The 18,658-nt window shown below is 39.0% G+C and overlaps 1 protein-coding gene across 5 annotated transcripts in view; it reads right to left on the bottom strand.

Annotated features, from left to right (window-relative positions):
* The window catches only part of DAG1 (dystroglycan 1), a 74,098-nt gene that overhangs the window by 40,688 nt on the left and 14,752 nt on the right, over positions 1-18,658 (bottom strand). The window contains exons 1-2 of one of the 5 annotated variants that reach the window (XM_032210106.1): positions 4,273-4,293; positions 2,707-2,805 (exon numbers count right to left, since the gene is read on the bottom strand). The exons of the other annotated variants lie outside the window; for them this stretch is intronic. The gene's annotated coding sequence lies outside the window, so the exon portion shown is untranslated. Of the gene's footprint in view, positions 1-2,706; positions 2,806-4,272; positions 4,294-18,658 lie in introns of those variants that run through there. 5 annotated transcript variants of the gene reach the window in all.

Genomic DNA, 18,658 nt, shown 5'->3' with positions numbered 1-18,658 from the left:
GCTGAGAATTTGGCGGTGTTAAGCGAAGCGTCAGCCGAGTACTCAACTGCTGCAATTATTTTGTTGATATCTTGGCGCTACCTAACATCACCAGCTGGGAGATTGGACAGCAATTTGCGCAGCCAAAATAGGGCTGCCCTACCAAAGTAGGAAGAGGAGGAGAAAGACTTTATGGCCCACGCTGTAACCATGTGAGTCTTATCCGCCCTCTTATCTCAGCTTTAAGTCCTTCCAGCAGGTCAGCTGGGAGGACTGAATTCGAAGTTAGGGCCACTATGGGGTCATCAACCTGGGGAAGCTGCAGGAGATCCCCCATGCCAGTTTCCATAGAATAAAGCTTCTTGTCCACCCCACTGAGATTAGCCATGGAGCCCGAATGGGCCCATTGATGTTGTATAATGTTTAGGAATAACTGTGGAGCAGGGACCAACTCCTGAGGAGGGGTGGTTTCCTTGAACAGCCCTGCCCCTAGATCCTGAGACCCAGTGGTTGTCTTATTGCCCTGCTCGGCAGAATTCTTAACAGATTGCGCAGGAAGCCCCATCTGAATGGAGGAGGCCCTAGCCTTGGTGAGAATGGTCCAAAACATAGAGGGCTTGAATAACCCTGAGAAGGCGGGAACGTCGGGGGTCAGGTTCTCGTCCTCCAATAAATCTGAGGCATCCTGACCGCCCTCCTCCGTATCAGATGCTTTGCTGATGGCCGAGGAGGCAGGAGGAAAGATCCTACCCTCTTGCTGTGTGGGCTCAACAACCCTCGCTTTGGCTTTGGTTCAGCCTGGGAGAGGCAAAGGCAAGGCCCAATTGCTGGATGCCATCAGCAATCCCCTGAGAGATAGCCCTTGAAACCACCTCCTTCATGGCTGAGGTCAGCTCAGAAGTGGGATCTTGGTTCTGGGGCAAATCCCTGGCTACAGGCCCAGGAGGGGGAATTTCCTCTTACAACAGGGAACAAGCCTCCTCCATGTATTCCTCCTCTAGAGATGAGGCTAAGGACCTGGGAGATGCCCTAGAGGGGTTAGGGGAGAACCCAAAATCAACCTCCTCCCCTGCAGATGGAGATTCTTCTGGTGGAAGATTCAAAGTGAGGGAATTAGCAGGAACCTCAGCAGATGGAGGGAATTCCTTTTCAAGCCCCTGGTTGCTTTGAGCCTTCTGAAATTGTTTCTCTAGGGCTGACGCCTCTCAGCCAGCCTCTCTTCTGCCTTGGACACCTTCCTAGCTTTCAGCTGTTTGCCTTTAGTGGGGCATGCTGCACTAACACCCTTGGCCGCAGGATTGGGCCTGCTGCACTTACTGATGGTAGGCCCTGCCTGCTCTGTAACCTTTTCCACACTTTTGCTAGTCATAGTGGAACTTCCAGCCCCCAAACCTCGTTATCCAGAGAAGGTTGCTTGGAGAAATGGAGTCCCAAGTTGTGATGAACTCTTGAAGCAACGGCTCTAGCAGGTGAGGCAGCAACAAAATGGCACCACAAGGAAGCTCTTATGGCGCTCACAGATCCACGCTGATAATATCAGGACAAGGAATGGCCAGGAAGCCAAAGTCCCTGTAGCCCCCAATCAAGGTCTTCAGGGAAGGGGGAGGCCTGACTGGAGACCCAGAGCAAGGCCACTTGACCAACACCCCTCCCAGTGGTGATCTGCTAAGTGACCAGGCTGCAGCACAGGAAAGGAGAAAAAATGGCTTGGATTGAAAGCGCGCACTTTTTTTCTCTTCCAAAATGGTCGCCACAAGTTTGGAGCGACACCGGGCTGCTGTCGGTGATCCAGAGTGCTCAGTAGAGCCTCCAGAACTAAGAGGGGCCTCCCAATGGCTCATATGGGCAACTGACTTCCCCACCTGGCTCCTAAGTTCACCAGCGGCCGCTGATGAGCCTCCCAGTGCTGCCAGAATCGCATGGAAGCACAGGAGGCTGGAAACGTTCCAGCAGCCTGGTCAGCACATGAGGAAGGCTATTTAGACAAATAGACTTCTTGCAATTAGAAAAAAAAAACAAAAAACCTAGGTCTATGTAAGGCTACAACTGTGGTAGAAATTTTAAAAAAGGCTACACTAAACTAACTGGGAGAAATCCAGCTTGCTATCCAAGGACTGGAAATCTCAAATACATCCTTTTAGGGCAACTGAGTTTTTCAAACTGACCTCCAAAGGGAGCTAGAGGCATGGCTACACTAAAGATTTAAATTCAGTCCTTGGGCAGCAAGCTGAAATTAACCCAATGCTTGGACACTCCAAGCAGCGCCTAGGAGAATGTTGGGTGCTTGGCAACTATTCATGTGATTATGTGACTGGAGTGCAGCATGATGGCTGGAAGTGCTTTACCCTTTCTGAAACCCATCGTAACTTCAAATGGTCATTAAATGATCGGTCATAAGTACTATATATAACATGACCAGTACATGAACAATCAAACCCAGGCTGGTTATAAGGAGCTCTTCTGGTCACAAAATAATTTAAACATCGAGTATGTGTGATGAGTTGAGTTCCATCAAATTCCATACTTGTTCCTTCTGAGAATGAATCATTGCTGAGAACAAGCCGACTCCCTGTTCTCATATTTGCTGATCACTCAACAATGTCAGCATTCAATCTCAGTTTATTGGCCCTCATCTATCCCAGCACTGCATTTAGACATTAATTCAGAACACGAATAACTTATTTTGATCATGGTATTATGGAGAAATTGAACTATGTATTGTGATACCTGCCCTCAAAAGTTTTGTTGATCCCCAATTTGCAGTTGTGCAGGCACTATTACTTCATCAAAGGCTTTGTTCAAATGTGAAGAGGTTAAAGAAAAGAGCTGAAGGAGAGAGAGAGAAAATCTTTTAAAATGCAGATGCATACAATTTCCTAGAATCAATTAAAGGGGGAAGTGTTAGGGGGGGGCTTGCTATCTGGATAAGTGTGATGCAAATTTCTACAACAAAATTACTTTAGATGCTTTGTTTGATGTTTCTGTAGAATAGATGAAAAGCTAAGCCTAAGGGATCTAGTTACTGTCCACTCCCTAGGCATGAAGGATAAATACTTAAATTTCTATGCCACAAGTGAAAAGGGAAAATGTAATACAATGATGCCTGATAGATCAAAGGTTGAGAATAAAAAACTCAACCATGCTGCATAGGAGCAGGAGAAGTTGCTGTCTTGTCTCACCCCATCCCTCAATTTCTTTTATAAGGGACATGTCTATATCTGGTAACACCCAGTAGTTCAAGTTAATTAGAGCTACTGCATGGTTACAGATATTTTATTTCATACAAAATACCCCAAACACTTTGCTTAGCAAAAAACTCACTAGGTGGCCCTGGGAAGTCTTAGTACAACCTCCCTCGTATAAACACAAAGTTAAATGCTGCTTAAAGCTCTTGGTGTGTGTGTGTCTTTGTGTGTGTCTGTGTGTGTGTAGAGGCTTCTCTTGTCATTGAAATTTAAAGGGGAAAGTCTGTACTTTGTGCACTATTTCTTTGTATTATATTTTATATCAATGTAGACATTAAATGGACTATATCTCAAAGGTATTCACCTCCACTAATTTCAAAGGCATTCATGCACTTAGCACATATTGTGTATCTATATTATCCACAATGAAGGCAGGCATTTTGTTTGCATAAAATTGTTCACTGACACACTTGAAGAATAGATTGTAAATCCTATGTAACTGATACTTAATTTTTCCCATTCAGCATAATAGCTAGGATAGAATTACCAAAAACCTTACACCAAAACACCAACACCTCACTCCCCAAACTAGCTATAGCACACCAGCAGCTTCATCATGAAATATTGTCTTCCAATTAAACCTCATATGTGGCTCCTGGGTTTTGTACATTGTCTGAAATTCGGCAGAGAGTTTTAGGGAGTACTAGTATATTAAATCAAATGGGCATTTAACTTTTCAAATTATTTCCTGTCCATTTCCTATGTTTTATATAAAATCACCCAGAGTCACTAGAAGTCAGGTGGCATATATATTTAATAAGTAATTAAAATGAAACTAAAAATCAATACTGGGCTTTCTTACAAAATTGGCAGGCATATAGTGTTGGGGGGGGAAAACAAAGTGCCCAGCTATCATTTTTTGAAATCTTGGAAGTCCAACACAGGCATAATGGTCTTCCATATAAATGGAATTTAATAGAAAAGGAAATACATTTTAACTTTTACAATTCATACTTGCTTTCAAATACTTTGGAAAGTACAAAAAGAATTGACATTTGGAGGCTGTTCCTCCTTCTGCATGTATTAATCCTCCACCATCTCAACTAACCTCTTGAGGAAAGATCCCGATTTCCAAACACTCTTTTCTTATAGGCTTCAATCTTGCACATTTTTTTTTTTATTAACTGCTGGTAGATATCCCAACATCCTTAAATATTACATTTAAGAAATTAAGATACAAATGAAGATGTAAGTAGATGGACAAAACTGATTAATGATGTTTTCTTAACCTTTGTGATCTAAAATTTCAGATATAGTTCTTGACTACATTTATTTCATATTTCATCTGCCCTAGATCTCTCCTCTCCTCTGTGCCTTGAGATAGTTTAGTTATCCTTCCCTAGTCTGTAATGAGCTTAAATACTATACCCACACACTATTTTAGGCAACAAGATTTATTTCAAGATTATTGCATTTTTCTTTGTAACTGAAGTATACAGTATTGCATTAGGCAAAGTCTATTCAGACATAAGATTGTAATTTCCCCCCATTCCACTATTGTTATCTCACATTCCATTCTTCTTAGGAGAATCCCTGTGGCAAAGCAAAGGGAATGGACACTGGCATGGAAACAATTTGGACAGCAGAGTGATAATAATTGCAGAAGACTTTTATGATAGATTCTTAAATGCACTGTGCTACTCTGAAGTGATGGAATGAGAGCTATTACATTATTTATCTCAGAATGGGGTCAACACAGGACACAGTGATGAGAGTATCAAAATGCTTCTTAGCTTACAGGAAAGTATCAATTGATAACCTTGAGCAATTATATAACATATCTTAAAGAATTGCCAGAACTATAATACCCCCCCAAAATATCTTCTAAGATGTTTTATATTCAAATGTTTTAAAATGCTTGGATTCTGCTGAGTGTCACATATGTGACTGCTAATTACTTTGCTGAATCAAAACAATTTTCATCACAATAATCATTCAGAGTTTGATAGCACGTATCCTAAATCCTCTTGAAGCTGATAAAGAAGTGTAATGATTACATTGTCTGCCCCAGTATCTGTTGTACAAAGTCCACTAATTAGCAATAGAAAAGAATTTGTCATTTGATTCAGTAACAAAATTGACATTTTTTAATTTTGTTAATATTCCTCAGACTTCCATTTTATGGATTGTTATCTCCTTTGAATATGATCAGTTCTGTCCTAACAAAAGCATATGCTTCTCCCTAAGAAATCTATTCCAAAGCTTTTGATCTATAAACATCTAATATTTTGCAGAAGAAACTAAGCTTAACATAGTGATAACTTGGCAAAATATATTTAAAGCACAGACTGAACATTGTATTTCCAATGTACTGAAAATTTGCTTCACTGCTGAATTCCATTACTCCTCCACTCCCTAAAAGAACCTTTCCCATAACCTACTTCCCCTATCAGCTCCTTTTTGCTTTTCAGTAAACATACGGATGAGACCATCTAGATGCAAATTAAGACGTCTACTGAGTATAGAACATGAAAGAGTCCGTAATGTTCTCTATCTTCTTATTTTCCTTGGGTATTCTTTAATCAGTAGTAATCACTTCAAGACCACATTTAGTTATAATAAGGTAATGAACAACTGGACCTTGAAAGCTGAATCCAGAACAAAACCTACCTGCAATGAATTGCATAATAGTTACCATATCAGAATCTGTGTCAGAGAAAACAGATACATAAAGCTGTTGCACAAATTATATGAGAGATTTAAAGAAATAAATCACTCTCTATTAAATCTGTTGCGACTGATAAGCACATCTGCCTGTCCCCACCTGGTGCTTACATTCCATGCATTCCCCAGAAATCACTCATCTGATTGTTGATAAGGAGTCTTTTTTTTCCTCTTTAGAGGAAAGACTACTAACAAAAATGAAAAACTGTTTTATATAAAAACATATTTTACAAGGCTGGAACTAATATAGCACAGTGCTATGAATTGGGAAGTCCTTGGTTCAAATCTAATTTCTGCCATGAGCTTATTAAGCAAACTACTCTCTCATTGCATCTGTAATATGAAGGATCATATTGATTTCTCACATCAAAGGCATGATCCTCTGTTTACCCCAGACAACACTGTAAACTGGTACAAAATCCAGAAGTGGTAGTTCAGGGAGAGTCACAGGTTTTTTCATCACTACTTTACACGATTTCTTTAAAAATTAATGCATATTAAATTATTTGAAGTTTGCATGTGCCATATAAAATGTGCTTTAATTTTATCATGTTAGAGACACTATATGTTTATGGGACCATGAGAAAGGTTTTTAAATGTTGTTCACTTAAGCTAAAAACAAATGGATTTAACTATAGAAAGCATTCAACAATATTGAAAGTTTACTTTATTCAGCAATATCCCTTGTAAACTTATATTTGCATGTTTTATGGTTTTTAAAATGCTGTTATACTTGTACACCATCTAGCCACATTTTGTGAGGTGGGCAGCTATATAAATAAACAAACAAAACAAAAGCTCCAGATCTTCACTACATGCTGCAGAAGCATAACAAATCTTCATGAATACTCATTTTATTTCTATACAGACGACAAGCTCTATAAATTTTGAAGATTGATAGATGTACTATATCAAGTTCCATCAATTTTAGTGAAACATTTACAGCCATGACATCTGATGTAGGAGTATGCATAAAATAAACAATGCACTTTATTCTGAGCAGGCAGTAGCCCAACTAAAGCACCATGTTTTGGTCAAGGAAAATGAAGAGAAGACCAAGTGGGCCAAGCTGGTGCACCTCATCCCTTCACAACTCTCCACAGCTGTGTCCTAGCCTACTGGTTGATTTTATATCACATTCCACCTCGTCTCCACTTATCTGTTGCCAAAAATACCACCTGGATCAACCACCCTTTTCCCCCACAGTCCGTGCAGTTCTTTCCCCATTACTGCTACTTAGTATCCAACCAACCTCTCTAATGTTGTGTATCCTCCTTGTCCATCTTAGACTCACAGAATTAGGGCCAAAAGGGACCTTGGAGGACTTTTAGTTCTATCCCCTGCCAAGGCAGGAGAGTTCTTATTCATCCTGGACAAATGATTGTCCAATCTTTTCTGGAAAAACCTCCAGTGATTGAGCATCCACAACCTTGTGAAGCAAGATGTTCCCTTAATTGTCTTCACTGTCAGGAAATTTCTCCTTATAGTTTCAGGTTGGATCTCATTCTGATGAGTTTCCACCCACTGCTTCTTATCCTGCTCTCAAGAGCTTTGAAGAACAAATCAACTCTATTCTCTGTGACAATTTTTTTTAAACAATTTTTATTTATTTTTTGAACAAGGACAAACAAAAATAAAAATAAAAAACATCTTCCATTACAAATTGTAGAAAGTGTGTCAGTTGGTTACAATATTTCCATGCCTCTCTTCCATAGTCATCACCTGCGTTTCATATCAAATCGAATATTTTAAATTCATCTATATTCATGTATATCAATTATTATATCTCAACCTTAATTTGACTATAATTGTTTTTACATCCTTTTATATATAATATTCAAAATCTAGAATAGGATTATATAACCATCTATTAAATCATCCTAAAATCATCTAATCACAATACATCTTTATAACATATTCTAGATAAAGCTTTTAAACCTCCTCTCATAATCTCCATGTGTTTATATAAAAAATCATATTATCAAACTAATATATCTATATGTATTGTTATCATTATTAATCATTATTTAACAATAACTATTGTCACTTCATTTTATACATACTACTAGTAAACTAAATTTAGCTTAGTTTTTATTATATATTTTCATTGCATCAACCTGTATCTTTCCAGTAATAGTACGGTCTTATATCTCTTGCCATTTGTAGCATTAATATTCTAGTTACTTTCTTGTATAAACTTCTCTTCGCCAACATGTTATTCCTTTCGTATCTCATAAAAGCTTGAAACCCAGCATCTGTTCTTTCCATCAGCTTATTATCTTTGGTTATCCCTAGTGCTTCTGTCAATATTTCTCTCCTTATTTCCATCAATTTTTCTCTCTTTTCTTCTTCTGTGCTTTGAAGTGTGGGGTAGAGTTCCAATCCATCTATCTCCCCTTTCCATATTCCGCTCTTGCCATTACCAACCATGCTCACTTGTTGTCAGCATCCACAGTTTTCTTATCTCTTTGCTCATTTTTTTCTTCCATCTTTTGAACTCTGTCCTCCACTTTCTTCATTTTCTTCTTTCCTCAGTTTCTCCATCAAATTTTTCTGTTTTGTATTCCATATTCTCCAATCTCTTTTCAATTTTCTCTGTCACAACTAATAGATTTTTAATTTCAAACATAATCATTTGCAATGTTACACTTTCTTTTTCCTGCTGCGCTATTGTTCCAATTTTGCAGACACTGCCACTATAGGGTTCAAGGCTATTTTAATAAACTTCAAACAGGTTCATTTATTATCTTTCAAGTCAAAATGTTGTCTTCCCTCCAATAGATAGTGATAGAACTCCCAAAAGGCACATGTATTGTGCTCTTCCTACTATCACTCTCAATAAACAAGCTGAAAGAACCTTGAATCTCAAGTGATCAGAGGGAAAGAAGAAAAACAATGTATCCAACCTCCAGCCTCTAAGTGGCAGTGTAACTGCTTTTCCTCCTGTAGTTACAACCCTCTTTATAATCCTTCTTATTATCTTCTTTATATTCCAAGCTTAAGAAAGAAAAAAACCTTTAAATGGAGATCATAAACAATCCAATCAATCCAATCAATCCAATCAAGCATTATATATAAAAAAGGAGAATTTTAGTCCATAGGTGTAAGCAAAGGTGAAAAAAGAAGAATTAATCCATTCAGTTTAAAAAATAGGGAGCCTTTGCAAAAGTTCCATCTGCGGAAAAAAAATTAGAAGCAGGATAACACACTAAGTTTAATGTAGATTAATTTCATCGCTTTCAGTCTTCTGTCTTCAATTTTAATTTAACTTAATTTTTTTTGGGGGGGGGGGGGTAGTCTCTTTTTCTAATAAAATTTCCTCACTGATTCAACACACTTTCTCTTTCTGCTTTCTTCCCGTTCCGGAGCTGTCCCAACTTCAGCAGTTTCATTAGCTCCATTTCTGTCGCTGGAAAAAAAGGCTATTCCTGGATCTTTCAGGGACTTTGCGGTGGCCCTGAGATCAGCAGGAGGTGCCCTTCTCAATCACTGTCTCTACGGGATGGCTTAGGTCCAAATGGACCGTCCAGTGGCAGAAATGTCGACTGCGATCTCGGAGCACCAAGATTGCACGTCGTGCCGTCGCGACATCAACTCTTTCTCTCTGTGACAAATCTTTATGTATTGGATTGGAAGGCAGCTATGTCACTCTTAAGCCTTCTCTTTGTTAGGCTAAGGTAAAGGTAAAGGTTCCTCTCACACATATGTGCTAGTCATTCCCAACTCTAGTGAGCGGTGCTCACCTCCGTTTCAAAGCCAAAGAGCCAGTGCTGCCTGAAGACATTTCCGTGGTCATGTGGCCAGCATGACTAAATGCCAAAGGTGCACGCAATGCTGTTACATTCCCACCAAAGGTGGTTCCTATTTTTCTACTTGCATTTTTACATGCTTGCAAACTGCTAGGTTGGCAGAAGCTGGGACAAGTAATGGCAAGTCACTCCGTTACATGGTGCTAAGGATTCAAACCGCCAAACTTCTGACCGACAAGCTTAATGTGTTAGCCACTGAACCACCACTCCCTATTTATTACACTAAACATACCTAATTCCCTTAGCCATTCATCATACAGTTTAGTCTCTTGATCCCTTATCACATTTGTTCGTCTTGCCTTTGGAAATTCTGGGTGCCCCAACACTGAAGGCTTTTAAGAAGAGACTGGACAGCCATCTATCAGAAATATTATAGGTCTCCTGAGAGAGCAGGGGGTTGTATTAGATGACTTCCAAGGTCCCTTCCAACTCTGTTACTATTACTGACTTCTCTGCACTCTTTCTCTACATTTCTTTCCTAGGCATTCAAATGTACAAAGATCACCTGCCAAATTTATGCATGGGACTAGCTACAGGCAGTTTTCATATGGTCCTTGGAAGACATATACTTTGGAAGTTTGGACAGGCAGCAACTCATATATGCTCTGAATTACAAGCAACCATTTTATTCACATTAAGTGTCCACTTTAATAATAAACATGAAATAGTATCCCTCTAGTAAACTCTTAATTACACTGGTATTTAAATAATAATCTCCTACAAACATATCCATATGCTAAACTCTTTACTAAGTAGATTAGCTAGCCAGTTATATGACTATTTTTTGATAAGCTCTAAATAAATTCTCACATTATAGTGTACTTCTAACATCAAGTAGTTTTCCTTTTTTGGAAGAATATGCTCACCATTAGGAAGAACAACTAATTCCGATACTATGAATAGACCTACAATATTTATGTGAAGAGAAGCAATCCTTTCTCCAGGAAGTACAAAGTGAAAATAATAATCTAATTTACTGTATTTTCAGTGAATCAAAGATGACTCTTATGGTACATTATTTGGAGAAGCAATTTAGGATTCTTTTCAAGTAAAATTGTACTCCCTGGCCTTAGAGTAAGAACATTCTTAATTACACACAGAAATGGACCACACCACATGTAAAAATGCAAAACTGTATTACTCATATAGGGGTGAGGTGGAAAAGGCATGCGTGGCTCACTGCCAATGATATCCTTCTTAGCATACTGATCCTGTATATAATTAATACACAATGTGGAAAAATACATGTCATTAATTTAGCAGATATGACTTTATGAACATAATAGCAATAGCATTTAGATTTATATACCGCTTCACAATGCTTTGCAGCCCTAAGTGGTTTACAGAGTCACCAACAATTTGGGTCCTCATTTTACCCACCTCAGAAGGATGGAAGGTGAAGTCAACCTTGATTATTTTAGAAACTAATGTTTCCAGAATTTGGAAAGGTGCCTATAGTTTTCTTTCCATGTATATTTCAATAAACAGATTATCAATTTCAAGCCACATATTATGGAATACAAATTTATTTACCATGTAGTATGATCCACAATGATAAGAGATAAGATTTCAAAGAATGTGACACTTGCTAGATACTTAAAAATGAAATGAAGGATCAGCTGAGAAAGTTATTCAAAAGCAAAATAGGGTAATATAATCTGTAATAAAAGAACGTTGGTCCTTACCTGAACGTTTCTTTTCTGTAATAAGACGGGAGGGCTATTTTATTCAGCCACACAAGCTTATGTACTCTAATATGCTATCTAGTTAATAGATGCTACCCTAGAATTTTCTAGCCTTTTGTAATCCTCTAAACTGGTTGTACAATCCTCCAAACTGCTTATTCCAGTTACAACCTGTGTTTATAAAAGAAACTATTTCATATCAACAATAAATTCAAAACAAATATTAAATTAACATATTGTAATAAAATACTACAGTGCATGATTTCCATTGATTCTGGTATTTTGCTAATCTTTCTAGAACTGAAGGGCTTTCAAGACTGTTCTTTTCCAAAAATAAGAAAATAGAAAACCTAAAGATAATCCAGAAAAATAACTCAAGAAAAATAAAAAAAAATACTAAACTGTTTCATGTACCCCAAATTCCTCTTTTCCTTCCATTCAAGGCTTAACATTGCAAGAAACTATTACATATGGTATTACTTTAAGTCTATTTTATTTCCCCTGAAAAAAAGACTTAACAAATTGAAACACCTAAAAATTATTTCATCCAGGCAACCTTGTAGGCATCAATTGTCCTGATAATTTAAAATATATTTTAATAGAAGATACACCTGTGTGTTTTTATTAGTGTGCATGTATTTTCCTTATTGCATATGAACCACTCTTTCGATCTGAAAGGTAAACAAAAGTTTGCTTTAATATATGACAGAAGAAAGCTGAATTTCCCATTCAAAATATCAAATAATTTATGCCCCAAACAGAATTCTAAGAATTTAGGTGTAAATTAACCCATGCAATAAAAATAACACTTTTTTCAGATATTTACTATATAGTTTAAGTCACATACTTATATTTGAAGACTTCAAAACAATCAGCTAGACCCATGATGGCGAACCTGGGGCATGCAGAGCCCCCTCTGCGGGCACGCCAGCTGTCGCTCCAGCCCAACTCCACTGGGCTTGCATATGTGCCTCCCGCCGGCCAGCTGGTGCATCTCTGCTGCACATGTGCAGGAGCACTCACATTGCATTTTGGGGTGTTTGCATTGCATTTTGGAACCACCACCACCCGTGCACCGTTTTGGGCCTGGAAAGCCTCCTGCACCAATCTGAAAGCAAAAAATGGGTGAGGGGGGATCTGGCACATGCACGCACATGTGGGGAAGGGGTAAACACGGGGGGGCACACGCATTGCATTATGGGTGTGGGCACATGGGTGGGCGGGCGCATGCTTTTGGCATACAAGGGCAAAAAGGTTAGCTATCACTGAGCTAGACCATCATAAGTGTATTTTTTTTCACTACGTACCCCAGTTTTATACAATAACAATTTGATATTTCTTATACCTGACTCTAGCATTTCTGACATTCCTAAGCTGAAAATTTTATTTCAGTTAATAAAGACACAAATGAAAACAAATGAAAATTGCAATATCTTACAATCCATAAGGAGGACACATATCAGGAATATGATGAAATTTATACTCTAAGGAGATCCCTGAATGTGAAAGCATCAAATTCCATTCATGCCTATTTTTACAAGTGATAGGAGTTATTAGAGAAGGAACATTTCATTTCAAATTAGGGCAACTTTCATAATGAACACTGCTTCTGAAAGGCTGGTTGTCCATAATTTGAGCAGTAGCAGCTGAATGATGGACAGATGAAAGAAAAACAATAGGGCTGATGCATACTCAACTTGCAGTGTGTTTGACAGACTCTATTTATTAAAGAGCATTAAATGGGCATGAAATATAGCAAGTACACAAGTCAGTTGAAGAAGAAAAAAAGGGGCATTGGAAGGTTATCTGAAGGACAGTGAAGAATATGCCCTTAAGCTAGTACACTGGGAAGGCTTACTGAATACCTAAGAGAACAAACTGATCTATAAGAGCAAATGAAGAATAAAAAAGACATAGCAATAGAAAGTATTAAATGACCAGTACATAAAACAAAACTAGCAAGCAAAGTAAATAACGTCTGACAAAGGTTAACAGCAGCAAAGTTGAAGAAAGAGGCAGAGACTAATTATGGCTGCACAACACCAAGCCTTAAGAAAAAAATGCATACAAAGCCAGATTTGAAAAGACACAAGAGACAGCAAATGCAATCTCTATAAAGAAACTGAAGAAACAGTGGACCACCTAGTTAGTTGCTGCAAGAAAATAACACAGACTGACTACAAACAATGGCATGATAAAGTAGCAACAATAGTGTGCATTGGGATGCCTGCAAATACTATTTGCCTGCAAGCACCAGCTGGTGGAACAACAAAATAGACAAAATAATAGAAATAGAGGAAGCTAAACTACTCTGAGACTAAAAGCACTTGCCATATAACATTCCAGGCTTAACAATTGTTGGTAAGAAAGAAAGAAAATATGGATAGTTGACATTGTAATTTTTGGAGACAGCAGAAGAGAAATGAAAAAAATCACAAAATATAAAGATCTGCAAAGACAAGTAAAGATAGCATCAATAGTAGCAAGTGCCTTGGGTGCAATCCCAAAACATCTGGATAACCATTTCAACACTATCCACATTAACAAAATCACCACCAGTCAATTGCAAAAGGCAACTCTACTTGAAACAGTTTACATTCTGCGATGATACATTTTAACACAATCATACAACATTTGAATCCAGGTCCTTAGAAAGGACTTGATGGATAAAAATGACACATCCAGCCTAAATAGCTGACTGACTGTGTGACTAACCATATGATAAGATTATAGCTGCCCAGTCCAAAAAAATCACTTACAACCTAACAGCCCAGACAAAGGCAGTCATAGTACAACAATTAAAAAAAAAACTAATCCCACAACAAGTGTTAATACTAACATACTAACTCCCAGGCTTGGGAACAAAGCAACATCTGAAAAATTTGGGAGAGTGGAAGTCATACATATTGGGGGGGGGGGGGACGGGACATAGTTCTATAAAATTAAACATTAAAAAAATGAGAGAGGCATACTTTACAGTTCAAGGTGGTTTATGAACATACAAGTCCTTTTCTGGCATTTTGAAATTAACCGCATTAACGATATAAAACATGGATAAAATTGTTAGACTGAAGGCTACATCAATTTTTAATCTTTAACCAATGCACTGGGAGATGCAACTTATACAGGAACAGATAGGATTTTAAAAATAAGTTGGTAATAAACAACATTAATTCAAAAAGTACTACTATTCCACTTCAATTCAGATGATCCTTTTTCAACATTTAGTTTGATTCTTGGATTTAAAATTGAGTATATATATATATATAAAAAAAAGAAAAACACCTTACTTTACATATATTGTACATTTTCCAATACTAACACATCTCATGGGATTAGGGCATGATGGCTAACCTTTGTGTCATCTCACGCGCACACCCATAATACAATTCTGTGCGACCCCCCCCATGCTTGCATGCATGCACACATATCTCCCTCATGCACCTTAGCCCCACCACACACATGCGCAGCAGAGACCCAAAAACCAACTGGCCGGTGGGAGGCACACACACATGCACGGTAGAGCTGAGCTAGGGTGACGGCTTGTGTGCCTGCTGAGATGGCTCTGTGCACCACCTGTGGCAGTGTGATGTAGATTCGCCATCACGGGCCTATTTGCTCTCCTGGATATTTATTATTTTATTTATTACTGCAATTAGATCTTTTCTTTTGAGAGTTCAGTATGGGAGAACATCCTTTTATTTCCACAGCAACTCAGAAAGTGACTGGCACAAAATAATCTAGCAAGCTCCATATTTCAAAACAAATAAAAATGTGTCTCCCTGATTCATCTTTGGTCTCCCTGACCTGTCAGCAGCTTTCAATAACATCCAACATGATATCCTTCTGGGCTAACTTCAGATAAAGGCAGGGCACAGGATTACGACAACTTTCCCTTTTCTTCCAAGATCCTTTATAGTTGGTGTTGGGGAAGGGAAAATTCTAGCCTCATGATGGCGAACCTATGGCACACATGCCACAGGTGACATGCAGAGCCCTCTCTGCAGGCACGGCAGCTGTCACCGCAGCCCAGCACCAATGGGCTTGTGCGCATGCCTCACAGTGGCCAGCGGGTCTTTGGGTCTCTGCTACGCATGCATGGGGGTTGGAGCACGTGTGGAGGAGGGACATATGCATGCATGGGGCAGGGCGCATGTGCAGGGGGCACTCACATTGCATTTTGGGGCAGTCACATTGCATTTTGGGGGCTCACGTGGTGCCCCCGCACCCTGTTTTGGCTTCCAGGTTGGTGCAGGAGGCTTTCCAGGCCCCAAACAAGGCCTAGCGCATGTGTTTCCTGTGCCCCGTTTTAGCCCTGGAAAGCCTCCTGCACCAACCTATAAGCCAAAACAGGGAACAGAGGACACATGCGCGGGGCTCATCCACACATTCATGGGGAAGTGCACATGTGGGGGTGAGCGGGCACATTCATGGGGATGGGGCACATGGGAGGGTGGGTGCAGGCATGCGGACACGCTTTTGGCACACGGCGATAAAAAGGTTAGCCATCTCTGTTGTAGCCCACAACTCCTTGTTCCGGATGGGACTGCACTACCACAAAGAAGATACAATTTGGAGGTCCTCACAGACCCAAAGCTCCTGTTCAAGGAGCAGTTAGAAGCAGTGGAAATTTTTGCACATTTTTATTTTTTGTACCAGTTGCACCCCTTCTAAAGGCTTTGTTCATGGTCATCATGGCTTAGTCACTTCTCCAGTGGATTTCTGCAATATCCTCAACATTGGGCTAACCTTGAAAAGTATCTGGAAGTTGCAGCTGGTACTATTTTCTAGCACCACTACTAACTGGATGTTGGCAGCCTACCCCAAACAGATGTCCTCCAGATATACTGGCTGATCAATTCTCAGAATTCCTAGACAGTATTTTAGGAAGACCTGAGGTCTTAATACTAGAACACAACTTGAAGAAGCTTGATTTATGGTGGCATACACAGATTTGATCCATTTCCTTTGTTAATATAACTAACATAACTAAGTTAAGTCACCATAATTTGGAGTAACATCAACCAGTTTGTGTAGTGGTTTAGACAAATATTTATAGCTCAAAGTTTAAATGAAGGATCCTTGGTACTCTCTGAGCTTGTTTTTTTCTTGCAGATGTTTCATTACCCCAAACTAGGTAACATCATCAGTAGTATTAGGGACTTGGATTGCCTCTCGTTTTATATTCTAGTGACTTGTCCTGTCAGTGTTGGTGATGAAGGGAGAAGTCATTTATGATTTTTCTTCACTATGCTATTTTTCTTTCTTCTCTATTTTTTCAATGGTTTTCTTTTTCTTTTTTGCACTTTCTATTTTTTCTTTTTATTCTTTTATTTATTAGTATTAGTTTTCGTCTTTTTAATTATTCTTTTGTTTTGATATATCTGCAGGATTTTTATAGGAAAAACTGGACATATTTTAGTCAAACTAGTCAGCATTTTTGGAATTGAGGAACAAGACAGACAACACAGAATGCAAATAGCTGAAATAAAAAGTAAGTTAATTAGGGAATGGAAAATGTTAAAAGATTTTTAGTACCAGTAGCATAACTTTCAGAATGCTGTGCTGTAGCAATTGCATGTTTGAAAAAAACAACCACTTACTTAGGTCAGCAGTAATAGAAATGATGCCACAAAAACTGAAGCCTTTTTATCATCTTAGCTTCTGGTGATAAGCTAAAGAGGTATTGGCAGACCAAAGGTTTGTCAGTGTACAAAAAAACTTGTAGTCTTAATAACTATGGGGACTTTCTGACAAATCAGGAACTCAATAAGAAAAGTCAAAATAATTCCTCTGTATAAAAGAAAACAGTTAAAGTATTTACTTGTTGTTTTCTAGATTTGGCAAAACATGGCCTTTTCTAAGGAAACATTCATAGTAAACATATTTTGGGGTCAACGCTCAAGAAATATTCATGTTTCTCCTCCTCTTCCATACATTAATTTGGTCAAGCAAAATATGACAGTCAAGCGACTGTGGACACATGGATCAGGAGGAATCAAGAAAACCTGAATACACTATTACAGGGATGGGTACCGTATTTTTTTGGAGTATAAGATGCACTTTTCCCCCTAAAAGAGGGTGAAAATTTGGGTGTATCTTATACATCGAATGTAGCCCCGCCCACCCACCGGCCCCCACCTTTCAGCCTCCACGTGTAGCATTTTAGACCTGTTCCAGGCTGCAGAGATTGCCACAGACCATAGCCCTATCCATGGCTTGCATTTTTGGCCTCTGAATGCTCCGTTTGAGAAACACAGTTCAAGGCTGCAAGGGATCACCGGAGCACATCACTGCGATCACCACCTCTGCGCATCTTGCTTTTAGCCTCTGTGCATGCCCCATTTTTTGGGGCCGATGGATGCCGATGGATGCTGGTAGGCAGTGGCAGAATATTTTTTCTTATTTTCCTCCCCCAAAACTAAGGTGTGTCTTATACTCCGAAGCATCTTATACTCTGAAAAATATGGTAATTATTTTTTCTAAGGGATATCTGAGAAATGGACTGTTGTGGAGAGCTAACCCCCACCACTCTGCCAACCACTATTGCCACCCCACCCAGTGCTACATAGACACCCTGCCCTTGGTTGATGCCACTCTCTCCACCAATGCCCTACCCCATGCCGATACCACAGGCCAGAGTGGGACCACCCACCGGGTGGATGTGGCCTGCGGACCATTAAATGCCAGGTCTGCTCTAGAGATTATAAAATGAAATGCCTGGAAGGCATGTTGAAGATTACCTAAAATAAATCCTGCTCTTGCAGAAATCCACTACTACAAATCCAAGCAAACTGCTACTAAGTGTTATTTAAACATTATCAGTGAAGTAGAGTTCTAGTACTGAACAGTTTTTACATTTAGAAATATTTTTCTGGCTGCCAACTGAAACGTACTTCTTTACCAAATACCTTCCTGTCCTGGAATAACTCTGAACAATATTGACACCTCTTCTGATGCTTGAAGTAAGTTATTTATCTAAATTTATATGCCTCCCATCTCACTTTGCAAAGTGGTTGTAGGAGGCTAACAATTAAAAAAATATAAATATATTAAAAACATTAAGTAAAGAGAGAAGTAGTAAACAGCAAGATCAGTACAGTGGTATCATCTTCTCTGTTAATCCATCAGCCACCTCCAACATAGAGTACTTGGTTCTTAACCTAGTCTACCACTCTTCCGGTAGAAAAGGCACAAGTGACACACAACAAAATGTCATGCAACAATTCTCCTATTACAATGCCACTTACTCTTTTAGTAGGAATCATAAGTCTAG

The sequence above is a fragment of the Thamnophis elegans genome, chromosome 2 (assembly GCF_009769535.1).
Source record: "Thamnophis elegans isolate rThaEle1 chromosome 2, rThaEle1.pri, whole genome shotgun sequence".
NCBI classification, from domain to species: Eukaryota; Metazoa; Chordata; class Lepidosauria; order Squamata; family Colubridae; genus Thamnophis; species Thamnophis elegans.
This window is presented reverse-complemented; position numbering and strand designations above follow the sequence as displayed.